This window comes from Mytilus edulis, chromosome 9 (genome assembly GCF_963676685.1).
Source record: "Mytilus edulis chromosome 9, xbMytEdul2.2, whole genome shotgun sequence".
Classification (NCBI taxonomy): Eukaryota; Metazoa; Mollusca; class Bivalvia; order Mytilida; family Mytilidae; genus Mytilus; species Mytilus edulis.
Genome location: NC_092352.1, coordinates 53848043 through 53870405, shown reverse-complemented (window position 1 = coordinate 53870405; position 22363 = coordinate 53848043). Strand labels below are relative to the sequence as shown.

The following is a 22363-nucleotide window of genomic DNA, read 5'->3' as shown; positions in this document are numbered from 1 at the left end:
GTATTACAAAATAAAGATTATCAAGAACGTATAAAATGTTTAGTTGATAAATATTTATTTAAAAAAGACTCAATAGATTGTAGGCTTTTATTAGATGGATTTAAAATTGAGGTAAGGGAAGTAACTACAACATACTGTAGAAATAAAGCGAAGTTAACAAGAGAGCGAAGGCGTTGTTTAGAACAAGACCTGGAACAAAAGATGAAACTTATGGATGACAGAAACAATAGTAAAAATCATAATTTGGAAAAATAAATTAAAGATATAGAAAAAGAATTAAGTAAAATTTATGAAGAAAAGGCAAAAGGGGCACAAATTAGATCTAGAGACAACCACTGAATTACAGGCTCCTGTCTTACTACAGGCATATGCATATAGAATGTGGAGGTGTTAAAATTTTTAGTGGGATCCCAATCATCCACCTAGCCTCGGACAGTTTATTTTTGAACTATGAGTTTGAATGTCCCTTTGGTATCTTTTGCCTTTTTGAAATTGTATGCGATTGCTTTTATTGATTCTGGATCGTTTCGAGTTTCTACAAAGACAAAGCAGAAACAGTTATAATACAAATAAATAAATACATATTTCAAAACATTTATATATGTTGAACTCGGAGATTGGAAGGCTGAAGTGCGATTGTAACGCTGAAATGTGATGATCTACACAGAAGTATAATTGTCCCTACGCTGATGTGCTATAATCTATTTGACTCATGGTTGTCATTCTAAAGTCAACAGAAGTGCAATCAAAATGAAACTAGATTTGATAATTGTTAGTACGAGGTGTATAAACATTTATCTGCATTATTCATGGTCTATGGATGTCCTTACAATTGCATAATAAATGAGAGTTCGTCCTCTTTGATTTTCTACATATGGGAATAATTCTGCATTAGAATTTTATCTGTAATACGTTGTTTCATTCATAAACTCCATGTTTACCGCAAATGTACAATGATGAGATGTCTGTAATTGAAAAATGTCACGCCGAAACGTTCGTAAAACAGAATCTTTCGTATATTAAAAATTACTTTGCTGCAGAAGATTATCTCTCCCCTATCAACAAATCTGTATCGTTCTCCGTAGTTTAAAAAGTTTATAAGCATCTTGTTAACTTAAAAAACTGGAATACGGTTTCTAACATACAAATTGACATCTTCATCGACATGAAAAACATTGCAAATTGTAGTTTGTGAATACCATAGCACATCAGCGTTACCAAGATCGCAATTCGCGTAGCTATTAACAAAATGGCGTCACCATGACACCATCTCACTTCATCGAGATCAGAAACGCACTTCAGTGTCAAATCATCACACTGCAACGTGACCATTGCGGTTCGGACTACCAACGCGGTTCGGAATACTACCGCTGTTTACAGTCCTACATATAATATATACATCCTCTATCATTTTCCATATAAATACAGGTAAAAAAACTGTCAAAATAGGTGGAAGGTCAAAATCAATATAAAAAACGTTTGAACCACAAGAAAAAAAATCTATCTTGTATTTATTACATAAAAAATGGTAGTGGTACATGTTTGGGCATATTCTTGGTTTTGGTAAGGGTTTAAATATTTTATTTTTTACAAATAACTATTCGATTTGAAAGGTATTAATTAGTAGTTTCTCCATCCTTTTCCTCCTTTTTAAAATTTCCTGTTTATGTATTATTGACTGATAGCTGACTACAGTTTTTGGCTACCGTATGTGATAAAATGTAACAGTAACATCAATATATATAATTTTATCAACATCAACATCTAACCAAAGCAAATCGATTTTTATGTAATTTATCATATACTTAGCAATATTATGATAGCTTTTGCATATGTGTAATGAACGGAAGTACACAAGCCATAATTTCACGCCAAAGCTGAAAACCCATATCAGGAGCCTCTCGGAGAATTCGCAACAAAATAGTGTTTTGCACAAAAGCAAAAAAAAAAGGGGTATTTTTTAAAAATATTTTTGTTTGGGAGGGGAGCAATTTGAAACAGCTTAATGAAATATTTTTTTTTTGGTGGGGGTGTGGGAGAATTCGCTAAGCATAGCGTATTTTTCTGGGGGAATCAGTATTGATTCTGGATCAATCTGCAACAGCAGAATATATTGCACAAAAGCAAAAAAAAAAAGAAATATAAATTCAAATCATTAAACCCATTTTAAGTTGTTTGACTACAATTATTCTGTGTTAAAAACCTATTATGTGTCCAATATTTAATTACAATCCAAATTCAGACCTGTACCAAGCGCGAATATCGTCTCCATTTTTGCTTCCACTATTTAGGGTAAGGCCTCTGTGGTCGTGTGCAGAAGCGCTAGGCGAAGCAACTTATTTAGACATATTTTAGATTTGCCATGTTATTATAACTTGATATGACTATCAAATATTTTATATTGTTTACTCTTCTATGACTATTTGGAATATTTTTGACTTCTTGTAATTCATCACATATATTGGCGTCTATCGTCTTACATTAATAAACTGGACAAGCTAACATATACAAATACATGAATCGTCGCATAGCTACTTCGGTATGTTCTATGTCGATATTTGTTGAAAATGAAGACATTTTATATTTAAGATCCAAATTATAATTTATTCAATTATATAGGAATTTTGGACTTATTATATTAATTATTTTATAAATGTCTAATGCTATGGTTCTTCTGATTTTCGTGTTGGTAGCTTAGACAATTCAATGATCGAATCATAAGAAATGTTTGTGTAGTCGTCATAAATGAATCTTGAATATTCTTTCTTGTATTTTATTCTATCTTCTCTGTGTTTTGCAGAAGCCTCATGGATTTTGTTGAAAGAGAACAACGATATTAGGAAGTGACTATTTTCCCCTAAGGGTTTAATTACTGACTCCACAGTAGTACCAGATTGAGAGAGGCTGTTAGAATCAGCATAGCTATATAACTCACTGACAGCAAGAAAGACGACGGAAGATATACCAGAGAGTCAAACTCATAAAGCGAAAATAAACTGACAACGCCATGGCTAAAAATGAAAAAGACAAACAGACAAACCATGCATAGTACACATGACACAACATATAAAACTAAAGAATAAGCAACACGAACCCCACCAAAACTTGGGGTGAGCTCAGGTGTTCCAGAAGGGTTAGAAGATGCTGCTACAGCCGTGACATCAGTCGTGTTGCTCATGTTATGACAAATCCGATAAATAGTCTAATTCCGTAGGTCACATTCATGAAAGGGAAGGAGAAAGATGTCATTTATAAATACGTTAAACAGGAGGTAAGTTGAATTCCTGATGAACACCTTTGTAATTATCTTGCATTTGGCTGATACTGATATATTTTTACGCAACGTATTATCATCGAAAGATAACTTTTTAGCAATTCAAGAGCAGATGGGCTGAAAGGTTATTTTTTCAATTTACAAAGAAGAAGATAATGTTAAGGACAGTCAAAAGCTTTACTGAGAGCCATCAATATTGCTACTAAGTGTTTACTATTATCCCGTGCTTTTTCCCATCTTCCAACCTGAGCATCACTGATGATTCTCATGCAGAAGAAACACGCGTTAGACGTATTAAATGATTATCCTGGTACGTATGATAACTATAAGCATGTTGAACTGTTCCATTGTATTTGTATATTTCTCTGTCCTGAATGTTCTTTATTTGTACTGTAGTCCTTTCATGTAATTTTGTCGTTTTATTATTATGTTTTAACATTGCTTTAAAATCACAAGGTTTGGCTAGCTGCAAAACCAGATTTAACCCAATATTTTGTTGTCGAACCTGCGACTTTTGTCGCAGAAAGCTTGACAAAGTGATAGTGATCTGGCGGTGGCGTTAGCTAACTTCTTAAAATGTTTGTATTTTAGAAAGTGAAAGATTTGGATGCTTCATATTTTGTATATAGATTCGTTTTGTTACGAAGTTTTCGTCTGTCACATGTCCATTGTAATTGACCTCATTTTCATGGTTCAGTGATTACTTGAAAAAAAGTAAAGAATTTTTGTAATATTAATTACTCTCTTAATATGAGTAATAGGATAATTTTATTTGGTAGTAGCGTACCTAGTAAGGTCCTCATACGCGTCAGATAGTTTTCACTTGACCTCAAGTTCATATCACGGATTAGTTAACAAGGTTAGGTTTTGGTGGTCTAGTCCATATCTCAGATGCTATAAGCAATAGGTCTAGTATATTCGGTGTATATAAGGACTGTAATGTGTACATGTCCAACTGGAAGGTGTCATCTGTCCTTGTCCTTATTTTCATGGTTTAGTTTTTTTTTTGGTCTGTTTTTCTTATACTGTATGCAAAAGGTCTACTATATTTGGCGTCTGGAATGATTGTAAGGTATACATCTCTAACGGGCAGGTGCCTTCTGACCTTGAATTCATTTTCATGTTGCAGTGGTCAAGTTAAGTTTTTAAGTTTGGTCTTTTTTTCTAAAACTATATGCAATAGATCAACTATATTTGTTGTATTGACATATTTTATGATGTACACGCCAGTCACGCACCTTTAATTTGACCTTGATCTCATTTTCAAGGATCATTGGTCAGTGTTAAGTTTTTGTGTTTTGCCTGTTTCTCTTCAACTATAAGCAATAGGTCACATATATTTGTTATATGGACTGATTGTAAAAGAGGGACGAAAGATACCAGAGGGACAATCAAACTCATAAATCGCAAATAAACTGACAACCCCATGGCTAAAAATGAAAAAGACAAACACACAAGCAATAGAATACATGACACAACATAGAAAACTAATGAATAAGCAACACGAACCCCACTAAAAACAAGGGGTGATATCAGGTGCTCCGGAAGGGTAAGCAGATCCTGTTGTAAGCTGTATATGTCTGTCTGACATGATTCCTCTGACCTCATTTTCATGGTTCGTTGGTCAATATTTAGTTTTCTTGGTTAAGACTGTTTCTTAGAAACTATAGACAATAGGTCAACTATATCTAGTAATTGAATAATTGTAAGGTGTACATATGTATTTATTGTTAAGTTTATATGACCCTTATCTCATTTTTTTATCAAGTTAAGTTTATATGATAGTTATAGTAAAGCGTATACTTAGGACTATTAACATACTATCAATGATTAGTAAAGAAAGAGAGACATTTCAGCGTGTGCACGTTTGTCTTAGGCATGTACCAAGTCAGGTGAAATGGCAGTTGTTATTTTATAGTTTGTTTCTGTGTACGTTGCATTGTTGTTTTGTTTTTGATGCATTTCTGTATTGTTGTTGTTTCGTTGTTTTCCTCCTATAGTTTAAGTGGTTCCCTCAGTTTTAGTTTGTAACCCGGATGTGTTTTCTTTTAATCGATTTAATTCTTTCGTGTTGCTAAGTCTTTAGTTTTCTATGTTGTGCATTCTGTACTATTATTTGTATGTTTGTCTTTTTTATTTTAGCCATGTATTCGTCAGTTTAATTATTTTTAATCTGTGAGTTTGACTTTCCCTCTGGTATCTTTCGCCCCTCTTTTCGAACAGCGGTAAACTATTGTTGCCTAAGAAATATTGACTGACAGCCAAAGCCCGATCGAAATGCCCGAATGAGCCATTTATTTTGTCATTTGATTAGGGACTTTCTGTTTTTTAATTTTCATTGGAGTTCAGTATTTTTGTGATTTTAGTTTTTTTTCTATACTTGGGTGTTTTTTATTCACTTGTATGTTGTTGTCACCGATGGTTTTTTTTGCAACATATACAAAACAATTATTTTTTTTTTTTTTTAGATATTTCTTGTTTGTTTGTGATGATTTTATTAACTTCCTGTGGTATATGGTTTCTTTTTGGATGGTGCATCCTTTGAATATTAAGAATGGCGTTTCTGTTGATGTTCCCTCTTTTGGGTTGTTTCATCATATAGTGTTTCACTAATTCCTGTTTAAACTTGCTGTACGGAGTGTGTTCTCTTCTTTGTTTAAGACTGTATGGGTACTGGTTATCATTGACATCTTTGTTCTTTGTTTTTTTTTCTCTCGGAAATTTATCACATCGTCAATCCTAACACCGGGCATATCCATATACTTACAAGGAGGGACGATGTATATATTAGTACATTTAAAAACGTTAGTACGGACAATCCTTTTCATCGAATATACTATGTAAAGTATGTAAATGTATGTAAAGGCGATAATCGAAGTATTATTTGTTTAAGGATAAAAATCGGTCAAGGTCTAGTATAACATTATATGCGATATGGATTTTGCTCAAGATGTAGGCCGTACGGTGACAAATATATCTGATATGTATTTCATTTGATAGTCTAGACTTGTATTGTTTGTTTGTCTGAGTCATTATATAAAATGTAATATAAATTTCACTGAAATTTTTTATGTCTTCCGCATGGTCGGCTTGACTATTATATCAAGATTGAATTGTGTAGGTCTCTACCAAACATAACATATGCAGCGTAATTGTTTATATTAGGCTTTTATAGAAAAATAGAATAGTTTCAAATTCAAACAAAAGCAGAAAAAAAATCGGTCAGTATTTTTTTCCAGCAAAGTATATAACCAAGGTAAAGTAGTTTACCTTCTCCACACATACTTCGACAGAGAAGATTGAAGGAACGATCTGAAAACAGTCTTTAATTTGTAAGTGTTTGTTAATTTTATATTATTTTTACCTGGCTTTATAACTTATTTATTATTTTATATATATTTTAGATCTGCCATGCTACACCAACTTAATCAGACTGATCTTTTTGTTTACTAGATAACACTTTGAATATCTTAAATTCTAAGGTTTTTGTACCTTAGCTGTATTTAGCATCACTTTTGGAAATTTTTGGTTCTCGATGATCTTCAAATTCGTACTCTACTTGGCATTTTTAACAGTTTTCGATTCAAGCGTCACTGGTGAGTCTTTTGTAGGAGAAACGCGCGTCTGACGCAAATTCAAAATTGAAATCATGATATCTATTTCTTCATATGCATGGATATTTAGAATATGTTGGACTCTTAATAATTCATCACATGTCTTAATGTCTATCTTCTTAGATAAATCAACTGGACCTTATATACACAAATCGTCGTATGATTCTGATAATGGTCTATGTCGATGCTTGCTAAAAATGAAGATATTTTTATATTTGAGATCCAAATTGTACAACGATAACATGAAATTTCTACATTCTACGACTTTATGTTAGAACTATACGAGTTGGACATTGGACGTTCAGTAAACAATAATTCTAGTATGTTTTATTTTCAGATGTCACTACTATAAAAACAATTGCTATCAAAATTATCTCAGTACTAGAATGATCTTACCTCAATCGTTGAGTCATATTCAGCCAATCCAGCACTGTTTTTTTGCGCTTTGGTCGGGTTGTTATCTCTGGGACACATTTTCATTCTCAATTTCATTACAGTATTTGGAATAACTCAGAAATAAACAAAACCATGGATAAAAATTGAAAATATCATTAAATGAGGTTAAGAAAAAAAGATATGTTGAAACTTTATATTCATTTGGTTCCTGAATAAAACAAAACAATTTTGATAAATTTTCTGTGGATAGAACACTACAATATACAATATGTACAATTTTATAACATTTAGAAACATAGGATTTACATAACTAGAACTTTCACCCGACTCATTTTCTCAAGGATATTTGCATTTATATGGAAACTAAAATACTGAACATATTCATGCAGGCAATAGCGAGAAAAAAATATGTATAATGAGAGACAGTGTTATGTTGAAATGTTTAATATGAATGTGACCTACCGAATTAGACTATTTACCGGATTTGTAATCACATAAGCAACACGACGGGTGCCACATGTGGAGCAGGATCTGCTTACCCTTCCGGAACACCTGAGATCACCCCTAGTTTTTGGTGGGGTTCGTGGGGTTTATTCTTTAGTTTTCTATGTTGTGTCATGTGTAGTTATTGTTTTTCTGCTTGTCTTTTTCATTTTTAGCCATGGCGTTGTCAGTTTGTTTTAGATTTATGAGTTTGACTGTCCCTTTGGTATCTTTCTTCCCTCTTTTAATAGATATAATGAAAATTACGTGAAGTTATCAAGAATATCAATTGTGAAAAATTAAACAGATATGTTTTTATTTTCATAATTTTACTACAGAATAAAGTGCAATTCTTATGACTTTTTTACTACTATAACTGCACTTACACTGTGAATAAGAAACGATTTGGCATTTTTATTTGCTCTAAACATCTGTATGACTATTTGACTGAGTTTCAAATTTATCACCCATTCAGTCTGGTTTTAAACATAATCCTTCATTTCAAATTGCCCGCATTAATATCATTTATAGATGACTACACGAAATGAATAATGAAAATATCGATATGGCAGTTCTCCTGGATTATATAAAAAGTATTTGATTTGTTGCTTGTGAAGTTTTAAATAAAAAAAATCCATCAAATTCATGGTTTCCATGACAGTACGGTTTATTTTTTTTAAATCACATTTGACAAAAACCCACAGCAAGTCCATACAAGTCATATAAGTAATAAATATTCTGATAACATATTTCTCAGGGCTCAATCATTGGTCCTATTTTATTTATTTTGCACATAAATTACCTTCCATTATATATATTCATAAAAAAGTGAAAAACAGACGTGTATGCTGATGACACAACTATGCATACATGAGGAAAGAGTATTGCAGATATGCAGATACAAGTACATGATGAACTCTAATATGTTGAAAAATTGTGCATGAAATAACATATTCATAAATTCGCGTAAAATTAAATGTATGGTTATCGTTACAAGACAAAGGCTGAGTTTTCATCAAGCAAAACCATTTCTTACTTTTCAGAATAATATTCTCTAAAAATCAAGTGTTGACTCTTATCTGCCATATTTTTTTTTTTTATGTTCATCAATATCATCAAGAATTCATTTTCTTTCTGAAATCAAGACATTTCCAAATATTGATCCAAGAAAATTATTTTTATAATGGTTATAATCTCCCACTGATAGATTATTGTTGTATTATTTGGAGTAGTTTTGCTAACATGAGCTAGCAATACTGATAAAATTGATAAAAAGTGCACCAAGAATAATTTTATATATGCTGAGGGGGGTGGGCTTTAGGCAAGCTTTGGTTCCCTCTTTCACTTACAGAAGTAATATTTTATATAAAGTACTTAAAGAAATATAATTATATTTAAATACAATTACCCTAAAAATTCTATAGCTACATTCATGAATTTGTATTATGTATTCTTATTATTGGCTGTTCCAGTGTTACACACATATTTTATGGTAAATGCACTGTGAATATAGTATCATTGGTGATGTTTTGAAAACAATGAAATACCTGTATAGCAATTTAGTTGATATTTGATAACTATATGTTCATTAGAAAAATTTCATGTACAGAGCACAAATACTAATGTGACGTAACGTTCATGTTTAACAGAGTTTTTGGACGTAATATCTACATAAGCCTGAAAATGTCATGGCACGTCACACATCTCTTTATTACCTGTTTAAATTGAAAATCACCCTAACATCATATATAAAGTCACAAAAAAATTTCTACGCTTTAAACAGAAAATTTAGAATTTTTTTTACAGTGTCTGAACCAGAGCACGATCATTTAAAAAGAGAGAAATTTAATATATTTGAATGTGATTTTAACTACAGCACCAAACTATTTTTTTTTCATGTTCAAATTTGATCGTTAAGATGAAGGTTATATAATCAGAAATTCTAACGCAGAAAATTTTATCATACATTATAATACATTGTATATCCTTTAGGTGAGCAAATCCTCTGCAAGATGAAAGTAGTCAAGATCCTGTGTGCGATGTTGATGATGGTTATATCAGTTTTAGCAGGAACAGCTAGTGGACATCAACAACCAGGTCTACCACAACCAGGACGACTTGAATTTAACAGAGTAAAACGAGATGCTAATGACAACACTTTTGATAGAATCGTAACGTAACTGATAATTACAAAAACAAAATATAATTCATTGTACTGAGTTTTAAATTACTACTGCTACTACTATTACTTCAATAATAATAATAATAAAAAAAAAAAAATAATAATAATAATAATAATAATAATAATAATAATAATAATAAAAAAAATAATTCATGATAATATTAATAATAATTTGTATTTTCAGGTGAATAAAGATTAGATGGTCTGTGGTACCACGTGCACTAACTGGATCTTTCATCATTTAATAATAGAGGCTTATTTAAATGGATTTATCGTTGATCTATATATTTGTTTTTATTTCATCTTTAGTGATACCTTTTTGTTTTAACATTCTAGTGGCAAATTGTTTCTTGAAAAATAAGGTTGTAAATTGATTTGCTGCAACTCATATAAATATCAAACAACAATGGTGTCACATGTGGAGCATGATTTGTTTACCCTTCCAGGTTAGATTTTTTTCCTAAAATAATATCTTTATTGCACTTTTCTTTGCTGTTTTCACAAATTACTCGACCTACAGCAGTTACGAGATCACTCCAAGTTTTTAATGCGGTTCCTGTTGCTCATTCTTTGGTTTTCTTTGTTGTGTTTTTAGGTACTGTTGTATGTCTGTTGATTTTAATTATATCTACAATTCAGTGATGCACAATCTCAATATAGAGGAGAATCATTTCTATTTTTTGTGTTATAAAAATAAAGAGGTATGCAGTTTTGAATGACAGGGACATTAGATATACTCGATAAGTTGATTAAATCAATAATCTGTTAACATATACATTTTTAGATAAATCCGTTTATTATCGTCAGGTTTATAGAAAAGGAACAGCCTACGGTGTCTAAATGCTGTAGTAATACACGAACATTCATACAACCTGCTTGTATCATGTAATTCACTATGTCCTATCTGCTTTCCAAAATTAGTATTTGACCCAGTTTACACAATAATTAATGTCTACCATTGTTCTAAAGTGACAGGATATTATCAACAGTATAATTTATATGATGTTTAAATCTTGTTTCGATTGAGACGTTTGCCACGAAACCTATTATTATGTTGATTTTTATCAACAATATTCGTGATCACGAAAGAATAACTTTAAGGTATGTTGCCTTAAGCTTGTTCTATCAACTTTTCATTTAGACCTAGGGGATTTGATGTCTGCAGTTGTTTTAGCCAAGATTGTTCGAGAATCGTTCAGGAATGTCAATTCTGTTATGTCATATTCGTTTCACGGATGATAGGGTAGCATATATGTTGTTATAACTACAATCACTTTAACTTTTTCCGCGAATTTTACCTACCGAATAAGATTTATTACCGGGTTTGTACTAACACGAGGAACACGACAGGCGCCACATGTGGATCAGGCCTGTTTACCCTTTTGCAGCAACTTAATCATCCCAAATCCTTGTTAAATATAAAAAAAGAAGATGTGGTATGATTGCCAATTAGACAACTATCCACAAAAGACCACAATGACACAGACATTAACAACTATAGGTCACCGTACGGCCTTCAACAATTAGCAAAGCCTATACCGCACAGTCAGCTCTAAAAGACCCCGAAATGACAATGTAAAACAATTCTAACAAGAAAACTAACGGTCTAATTTATGTTAAAAAACGAAGAATGAAAAACAAATATGTAACTCATAAACAAACGACAACCACTGATTTGCAGGCTCCTGTCTTACTACAGGCATATCCATTAAACATGTGATGGGGTTAAACATTTGATCGGTATACCAACCATCCACCTAACCTAGGACAGTTTAGTTTTGACTCATGAGTTTGAATGTCCCTTTGGTATCTTTCGCCTCTTTTCTTCAAATTGTATGAGATTGCTCTTGTTGATTCTGGATCGTTTCGAATTTCTACAAAAACTCGAAAACAGAAACAGTTTTAATACAAATGAATATATATATATATATATATATATATATATATATATATATATGTAGAACTCGGAGGTGAGATTGGAAGGCTGAAGTGTGAGGGTAACGCTGAAATGTGCTGATTTACACCGAAGTATGATATTCTCTACGCTGATGTGCTATAATCTATTTGACTCAAGGTTGTCACTCTAAAGTCAACAGAAGTGCAATCAAAATGAAACTAGATTTGATAATTGTTTGTAAAAGGTGTATGTACATTTATCTGCATTATTCATGGTCTATGGATGTCCTTACAATTGCATAATAAATGAGAGTTTGTCCTCTTTGATTTTCTACATATGGGAATAATTCTGCATTAGAATTTTATCTGTAATACGTTGTTTCATTCATAAACTCCATGTTTACCGCAAATGTACAATGATGAGATGTCTGTAATTGAAAAATGTCACGCCCAAACTTTCGTAAAACAGAATCTTTCGTATATAAAAAATTACTTTGCTACAGAAGATTATCTCTCCCCTATCAACAAATCCGTATCGTTTTCCGTAGTTTAAAAAGTTTATAAGCATCTTGTGAACTTAAAAACTGGAATACGATTTCTAACATACACATTGACAACTACATCGACATGAAAAACATTGCAAATTGTAGTTTGTGAAGACCATAGCACATCAGCGTTACCAAGATCGCAGTTCGGCGTAGCTATTAACAAAATGGCGTCACCATGACACCATCTCACTTCAGCGAGATCAGAAACGCACTTAAGTGTCAAATCATCACACCGCAACGTGACCATTGCGGTTCGGACTACCAACGCGGTTCGGAATACTACCGCTGTTCAAAGTCCTACAACAATATATACATCCTCTATCATTTTCCATATAAATACAGGTAAAAAAAACTGTCAAAAAAGATGGAAGGTAGGTACCCTCACATTGAAATCAATATAAAAAACGTTTGAACCACAAGAAAAAAATCTATCTTGTATTACATAAAATGGTAGTTGTACATGTTTGGGCATATTCTTGGTTTTGGTAAGGGTTTAAATATTTTATTTTTATAAATAACCATTCGATTTGAAAGTAATTGATTAGCAGTTTCTCCATCCTTTTTCTCCTTCTTTATATTTCCTGCTTATGTATTATTGACTGATAGCTGACTACAGTTTGTGGCTACCGTATGTGATAAAATGTAATAGTAACATCAATATGGATAATTTGGTTCGTGTTGTTTATTCTTTAGTTTTCTATGTTGTGTCATGTGTGCTGTTGTTTGTTTGTCTTTTTCATTTTTAGCAATGGCGTTGTCAGTTTTTTTTATTTTTTTATTTATGAGTTTGGCTGTCCCTTTGGTATCTTTCGTCCCTCTTTTATCAACATCAACATCTAACCACAGCAAATCCATTTTTATGTAATTTATCATATACTTAGCATTATTATGACAGCTTTTGGATATGTGTAATGAACGGAAGTACACAAGCCATACTTTCACACCCAAGCTGAAAACCCATATCAGGGGACTCTCGGAGAATTCGCAACAGCATAGTGAAATATTTTTTTAGTGGGGTGTGTGGACTTCGCTAAGCATAGCGTATTTTTCGGGGGGGGGAATCAATCTGCAACAGCAGAATATATTGCACAAAAGCAAAAAAAAAAATTAACATAGATTCAAATCCTACAACCAATTCTTAGTTGTTTGACTACAATTATTCTGTGTTAAAACCTATTATGTGTCAAATATCTAATTACAATCCAAATTCAGACCTGTACCAAGCGCGAATATGGTCTCCATGTTTGCTTCCACTGTTCAGGGTAAGGCCTCTGTGGTCGTGTGCAAAACCGCTAGGCGAAGCAACTTATTTAGACATATTTTAGATTTGCCATGTTATAAATACTTAAAAGGACTATAAAATGTTTTATATTGTTTACTCCTCTATGAATATTTAAAATGTTTTTGACTTCGTGTGATTCATCACATACATTGGCGTCTATCGTCTTACATTAATAAACTGGACAAGCTAACATATACAAATACATGAATCGTCACATGGCTATTACAGTATGTTCTATGTCGATATTTGATGAAAATGAAGACATTTTATATTTGTGATCCAAATTATAATTTGTTTAATTATATAGGAATTTTGGACTTAATAGATTGATTATTTTATAAATGTCTAATGCTATAGTTCTTATTCTCTGATTTTCAGTGCTGGTAGCTTAGACAATTCAATGATCGAATCGTAAGAAATGTTTTTGTAGTCGTCATAAATGAATCTTGAGTATTCTTTCTTGTATTTTGTTCTATCTTCTCTGTGTTTTGTAGAAGCGTCATGTATAAGAGGACACTAGATGAGGTTTGACAAGATACATGAGTGGTTTATTGTAAGTTTAGAAAGTCTGGTGAGATGGTGCCGATTCGTTTTAGTACATTTAGTTGTCATGCAGCTCTCTATATATGCTAAATCCATTTAGCTTGAAGGCCAGATATTGAGTGTGTTTTTTTTATCCATGGCAATTGTCTGGAATTTATCTGTGTATGCCTGAATTTTGTTGAAAGAGAACAATGATATTAGGAAGTGACTATTTTCCCCTAAGGGTTTAATTACTGATTCAACAGTAGTACCAGATTGAGAGAGGGTGTTAGAATCAGCATAGTTATATAACTCACTGTGTTTGACAGCAAGAAAGACGACGAAGGATACCAGAGAGTCAAACTCATAAAGCGAAAATAACCTGACAACATGGCTAAAAATGAAAAAGACAAACAGACAACAGCACACATGACACAACTTATCATATACAACTAAAGAAAAAGCAACACGAACCCCACCAAAACTGGGGTTGATCTCAGGTGTTCTAAAAGGGTAAGAAGATGCTGGTCCACACGTGACACCAGTCGTGTTGCGCTTGTCATAACAAATCCGATAAATAGTCTAATTCGGTAGGTCACATTCATGATAGGCAAGGAGAAAGATGTCATTTATAAATACGTTAAACAGGAGGTAAGTTGAATTCCTGATGAACACCTTTGTAATTATCTTGCATTTGGCTGATACTGATATACTTTTAGGCACCGTATTATCATCGAAAGATAACTTTTTAGCAATTCAAGAGCAGATGGGCTGAAAGGTTATTTTTTTTTCAATTTACAAAGAAGAAGATAATGTTAAGGACAGTCAAAAGCTTTACTGAGATCCATCAATATTGCTACCAAGTGTTTACTATTATCCCGTGCCTTTTCCCATCTTCCAACCAGAGCGTCACTGATGATTCTCATGTAGAAGAAACATGCGTTAGACGTATTTAATTATTATCCTGGTACCTATGATAACTATTAGCATGTCGAAATATTCCATTGTATTTATATATTTCTCTGTCCTGGATGTTCTTTATTTGTACTGTAGTCCTGTCATGTAATGTTGTCATTTTATTATTATTTTTTAACATTGCTATAAAAGCACAAGGTTTGGCTAGCTGCAAAAACCAGATTTAACCCAATATTGGGTTGTCGAACCTGCAGATTTTGTCGCAGAAAGCTTGACAAAGTGATGGTGATCTGGCGGTGGCGTTAGCTAACTTCTTAAAATGTTTGTATTGTAGAAGGTGAAAGATTTGGTTGCTTCATACTTTGTATGTAGATTCGTTTTGTTACGGAGTTTTCGTCTGTCACATGACCATTGTCATTGACCTCATTGTCCTGGTTTAGTTATTACTTGAAAAAAAAGATCAGAATTTTTGCAATATTAATTACTCTCTTATTATGAGTAATAGTATAACTGTATTTTGTAGTAGCGTACCTAGTAAGGTCCTCATACGCTTCAGATAGTTTTCACTTGACCTGAAGTTCATTTCACGGATCCGTGAACAAGGTTAGGTTTTGGTGGTCTAGTCCATATCTCAGATGCTATCAGCAATAGGTCTAGTATATTTGGTTTATAGAAGGGCTGTTAGGTGTATATTTCAAACTGGAAGGTGTCATCTGTCCTTGTCCTTATTTTCATGGTTTAGTTGTTATAGTTAAGTTTTTGTGTTTTGGTCTGTTTTTCTTATACTCTATGCAAAAGGTCTACTACATTTGGCGTCTGGAATGATTGTAAGGTATACATCTCTAACGGGCAGGTGTCATCTGACCTTGACCTCATTTTCATGGTGCAGTGGTCAAATTAAGTTTTTAAGTTTGGTCTTTTTTTCTAAAACTATATGCAATAGATCAACTATATTTGGTGTATTGACATATTTTATGATGTACACGCCAGTCACGCACCTTTAATTTGACCTTGATCTCATTTTGAAGGATCATTGGTCAGTGTTAAGTTTTTGTGTTTTGTCTGTTTCTCTTCAACTATAAGCAATAGGTCACATATATTTGTTATATGGACTGATTGTAAAAGAGGGACGAAAGATACCAGAGGGACAATCAAACTCATAAATCGCAAATAAACTGACAACGTCATGGCTAAAAATGAAAAAGACAAACAGACAAACATTAGAACACATTACACAACATAGAAAACTAACGAATAAGCAAACGAACCCCACTACAAACAAGGGGTGATATCAGGTGCTCCGTAAAGGTAAGCAGATCCTGCTGTAAGTTGTATATGTCTGTCTGACATGATTCCTCTGGCCTCATTTTCATGTCTTCGTCAATTTAATTTTTTTAATCTATGAGTTTGACTATCCCTCTGGTATCTTTCGTCCCTCTTTTCGAACAGCGGTATATAATATTGTTGCCTAAAAAATATTGACTGACAGCCAAAGCCCTATCAAAATGCCCAAAATAAATGATCGAAATATTATCAAAGTGTTTAGTTAGTTGAATTTCTATGGCTGTTCTAAATGTTTTACATATTACCGGAAAAACAATGGTCTTTAAGAACTTTATGTAATTTGCCCTTTTAAGCATGCATTTTTTTATGAATGGGTGCCACTTTAGTAGTTTTAAACGTGTATAGAATTAAGTATATAATGATAACTTAACAAGCTGTGTGATCACTACCTGATTTGCAGCGTGTAAAATGTTTGGTAACATACCAATTGTACCAGTTGCCTTTTTAACATTTAGTATACCAATTCTTTAAGAAACAGATGCTTCGTTTGTAGGCTCAAAAATATGTTTATTTGATATTGACACATGTAAATATCTATTATAAATAGCTTCGTTGTATATATAATGAAATTTGATGCGACTTTTAAACATAAAGGCAACAGTAGTATACCGCTGTTCAAAAGTCATAATTCGATTGAGAGAAAAAAAAAATTGGTTAAAAACTAAAGGAGGGAAACACATCAAGTGAAAGAGGAAAATAACGAAATAACAGAACAGAAGACAAATAAACTAAAAAACACAACAATGCAAAATTCATAGAAACGAACTATTAGATAACAACTGCAATATTCCTGACTTGGTACAATTTGAGTAAAAAATGGTGGTTCGAACCTGGTTTTGTGGCTAGCCAAACCTCTACACTTTATGGCAATGTTAAATATACCACTAAAAAGACAACAATAGTACAAAACGGAAACAGAGTACAAATGAATTCAAATGTTACGTTATATGATGTATTAGATAACAATTATGATAATAATAAAATAGAATTGTGTTAGTCATAGTGTTACATGCCGGCCTTTCTTCCAAATCAAAATTTTTTTTTTAAATATTTCTTGTTGGTTTGAGATTATTTTATTAACTTCCTGTGGTATGATTATTTTTTGGATGGTGCTTTCTTTGTTTGTTAGGAATGGCGTTTCTGTTGATGTTCTCTCTTTTGGGTTGTTTCATTTTATAGTGTTTCACTAATTCCCGTTTTAACTTGCTGTACGGAGTGTGTTCTCTGCATTGTCTAAGACCGAATGCGTACTGGTTATCATTGACATCTTTGTTCTTTGTTTTTTTCTCTCGGAAAATTGTCACATTGTCAATCATAACACCGGGCATCTCCATATACTTATAAAGAGGGACGATGTATATACTAGTACAATCAAAAACGTTAGTACGAACATACCTCTTCATCAAATATACCAGATGTATATAATTGCGATAATCAAAGTATTATTTGTTAAAGGATAAAAATCGATCAAAGTTTGGTATAGCATTATATGCGATATGGGTTTTTCTCAAGATATAGGCCGAATGGTGACAAATATTTCTAATATTTATATCATTTGATAGTCTCGACTTGTATTGTGTGTTTGTCTGAGTCATTATCCTTTTAGAAAATGTAATTTAAATTGCACTTAAACTTGTTATGTCATAGGCTGGACTATCATATTAAGGTTATTATGTTTCTTCCAAATATAAACTGTGTAGCGTAATTGTTCATATATAAGGCTTTCTTCGGAATAAATGATGTGTTGATTACGATGATGCAATTCTAATGATTTTATTAATGAAAACTCACGAGTTCAGATAATTTTTTATTGTAAACACTTTGACAGCTTGTTGATCAATTTATGCAGAATAGAATAATTTCAAATTCAAACAAAAGCATAAAAAAATCGGTGAGTTCTTTTTTAATTTCCAGCAAAGTATATAACCAAAGTAAATTAGTTCACCGTACCACACATACTTCGACAGAGAAAATTGAAGGAACTGTCTTTAGTTTGTAAGTGTTTGTTGATTTTTATATTATTTTTACAAGGCTTTAAACAAATCTGCAATGCTTCAACAACTTAGCAAGATTATGATAAATGTCGTATATTGTTTCTGATATTTTTGTTTACTTGCTCACAAAACTTTGAATAATTGTAATACTACGGGTTTTCTATCACAGGATTAGATTACATCAGCTGTATTTTGAAACACCTTAGGATTTTTTTTGTTTCTTGGTGATCTCCAATTTCGTACTTTATTTGGCCTTTTTAACTGTTTTGGATTCGAGCGTTACTGATGAGTCTTTTGTAGAAGAAACGCGCTTCTAGTGCAGATTCAAAATTGAAACCCTGGTATTTATGATGAGTTTTTTTAATATACATGGATCTTTGGAATATTTTTGACTCCGCTTAATTCCTCACATATCTGCTCGTCTCTCTTCTTACATTGAATAACTGGGCCTAACATTCAATTAATGTCGTAGGATTATTGATATATTTTATTTGTTGATGTTTGATAAAAATGGAGACATTTTATATTTGAGATCCAAATTTAATGGTTTATCTCCCTATACATGCAACTATTAAAGGGAATTCCTACATTCTACGGGCTTTCGTCGGAACTATACTAGTTGGACATTGGACGTTCAGTGAAAAATAATTCTATTGTGTTTTATTTTCAGATGTCACTACTATAAAACATTTGCTATCAAAATTATCTTAGTACTACATGTACTATGCATTAGAATTATTTCAACTCAATCGTTGAGTCATATTCAGTCAATCAAGCACTGTTTTTTGCGCTTTGGTGGGGTTGTTTCTCTTTGACACATTTCCCATTTCATTCTCAATTATATTTCAGAATTTTGAATTACTCAGAATTAAACAAAGCCATGGTATATCTTTAATATAAAATTTGGAAATGATGGGTTAAATAACATTGTGTATTGCAGTGTTTTATACCATGAACATTTACTTAATTCGTTTTGGTTTTTTTTTCAAAAACAAATGAACGAAAAATTGCTAATCTTTTTTCTTAACTTTAGTTAAGGATATTGCACTTTTAAAATACACAATCAATTTTATAATATTACATTAGAAAAATAGATTTTACATAATTATAACATTCACACGATTTATTCAGTACGTGAAGTTTTGTATTAATAAAGTTCTATCAGAATGCGTTTGTTTTATAATTTTCTTACAGAATATAGTTCAATTCTTTAAGATTATCTTTTATTACTTTGATACTATAAATAGTTATCAAAGGTACCAGGATTATAATTTATATCAACTGCACTGTGACTTAATTACAATGCGGCATTTTTCATTTGCTCTAAACAGCTGCATGACTCTGACTGAGTTTAAAATTTTAAACCCATCTAGTCTGGTTTCAAACCTAACCATTCATATCAGATTGCCCTCATTGATACAAATTATAGATGACTACATGAAATGCAAATCTTGATATGACAGTTCTCTTAGATTAAAAAAAAACTTTTAATTTGTTGCGCGTGAAGTTAAATGAGCTAGTAAGAATTATAAAATTGACGAAAAGTGCCCCAAGACTAATTTTGTGCTGGACGGCTTTAAGCAAGCTTTGGTTCCCTTTTGCACTTACTGAAGTAATATTTTATAGTGTTACACACATATATTGTGGTAAATACACTGTGAATATAGTATCATTGGTGTTGTTTTGAAAACAATGAAATACCTGTATAGCAATTTAGTAATATTTGATAACTATATATTCATTAGAAAAATGTGATGTACAGAGCACAAATACTAATGTTACGTAACGTTCATAGTTCACGTGGACGTTATAATTACATAAGCTTGAAAATGTCATGGCGGGTCACACATCTCTTTAGCACCTGCTTAAATTGAAAATCACCCTAACATCATATATAAAGTCGCAAAAAATTTCTACGCTTAAAGCAGAAAATTTAGAAAATGTATTTACAGTGTCTGAACCAGAGCAGGATAATTAAAAAAGAGAGATATTTAATATATTTGAATGTGATTTTAACTACAACACCAAACTGTTTTTTTTTTTCATGTTCAAATTTGATCCTATGTGATGAAGATTATATAATCGGAAATTCTTATGCAGAAAAATTTTATACTAGTAATACATTATAATACATTGTATATTCTTTAGGTGAGCAAATCCTCTGCAAGATAAAAATAGACAAGATTCTGTGTGCGATGTTCATAATGCTTATATCAGTTTTAGCAGGAACAGTTAGTGGACATCCACCACCAGGACGACTTGAATTTAACAGAGTAAAACGAGATGCTAATGACAACACTGATGATAAAGGAAGGTAACTGACAATTACAAAAAGAATGATTATTCATGATGTTGAGTTTTGAATTACCACTACTATAATACTATAATATAATACTACTACTACTACTATTTCTTCTTCTTCTATAATAATAATAATAATAATAATAATAATAATAATAATAATAATAATAATAATAATAATAATAATAATAATAATAATAATAATAATAATAATAATAATAATAATAATAATAATAATTAATAACAATAATGATAATAATATTAATAACAATAATAATAATAATAATAATAATAATAATAATAATCATTCAATTTCTTTTATTATAATTATAATAACAATATTAATAATAATTTGTATTTTTCAGGTGAATAGAGATGAGATGGTCTTTGACACCACTAACTGGATCTTTCATCATTTAATAATGGAAGCTTAATTAAATCTATTTCTCGTTGATCTATATATTTGTTTTTATTTCATCTTTAGTGATACTTTTCCATATGTCCGAACTGCTCTCCAAAATTGGTATTTGACCCAGTTAACACAATAATTTATGTCTACCACTGTTTTTAAGTGACAGGATATTATCAACAGTATGATTTATATGATGTTCAAATCTTGTTTCGATTGAGACGTTTGCCACGAAACCTATTATCATGTTGATTTTTATCAACAATATTCGTGATCTCGATAGAATAAGTTTAAGATATGTTGCCTTAAGCTTGTTCTATCAAATTGTCATTTAGACCTAGGGGATATTCTGTCTGCAGTTATTATAGCCAAGATTGTTCGATAATTGTTCAGGAATGTTGATTCCGTTATGTCATATTCGTTTTACGGATAATAGGATAGCATATATGTTGTCGTAAGTACAATCGCTTTACCTTTTTCCACGAATTTGACTTACCGAAAAAGAATTATTACCGGGTTTGTACTAACACGAGCAAAACGACAGGTGCCACATGTGGAGCAGGCCTGCTTACCCTTTCGCAGCGATTTAATCACCACCAATTCTTGGTAAAATTCGTGTTGCTCTGTCTTAAGTTTTCTATGTAACTTTTGTGTACTGTTGTTTGTCTTTTTGTCTGTAGTTCTTTGTTTTGTGTAGCCTTTGTGTTGTTAAAATATAAAAGAAGATGTTGTATGATTGCCAATGAGATAACTCTCAACAAGAGACCAAATGATACAGAAATTAACAACTATAGATTGCCATACGGTCTTCAACAATTAGCAAAGCCTATACCGCACAGTCAGCTCTAAAAGTCCCCGAAATGACAATGGAAAACAATTCAAACAAGAAAACTAACGGCCTAATTTATGGTAAAACAAAGAATGAAAAACGAATATGTAACTCATAAACAAACGACAACCACTGAATTACAGGCTCCTGTCTTACTACAGGCATATACATATAGAATGTGACGGGGTTAAACATTTTAGCGGGATTCCAACCATCCACCTAACGTAGGACAGTTTAATGTTGACTGATGAGTTTGAATGTCCCTTTGGTATCTTTCGCCTTTTTTTTCAAATTGTATGAGATTGCTCTTGTTGATTCTGGATCGTTTCCAGTTTCTACAAAGACAAAACAGAAACAGTTATAATACAAATAAA

The 22363-nt window shown here is 31.9% G+C and overlaps 1 long non-coding RNA gene across 1 annotated transcript; it reads left to right on the top strand.

Moving 5' to 3' along the window:
- The first annotated feature begins 6375 nt into the window (after positions 1-6375).
- On the top strand, positions 6376-21205 carry LOC139488587 (uncharacterized). The gene is made up of 6 exons (XR_011656044.1): positions 6376-6606; positions 9760-9899; positions 10134-10395; positions 18371-18451; positions 20599-20764; positions 21117-21205. It is a non-coding gene; the product is annotated as an uncharacterized lncRNA (long non-coding RNA).
- Positions 21206-22363: the final 1158 nt, after the last annotated feature.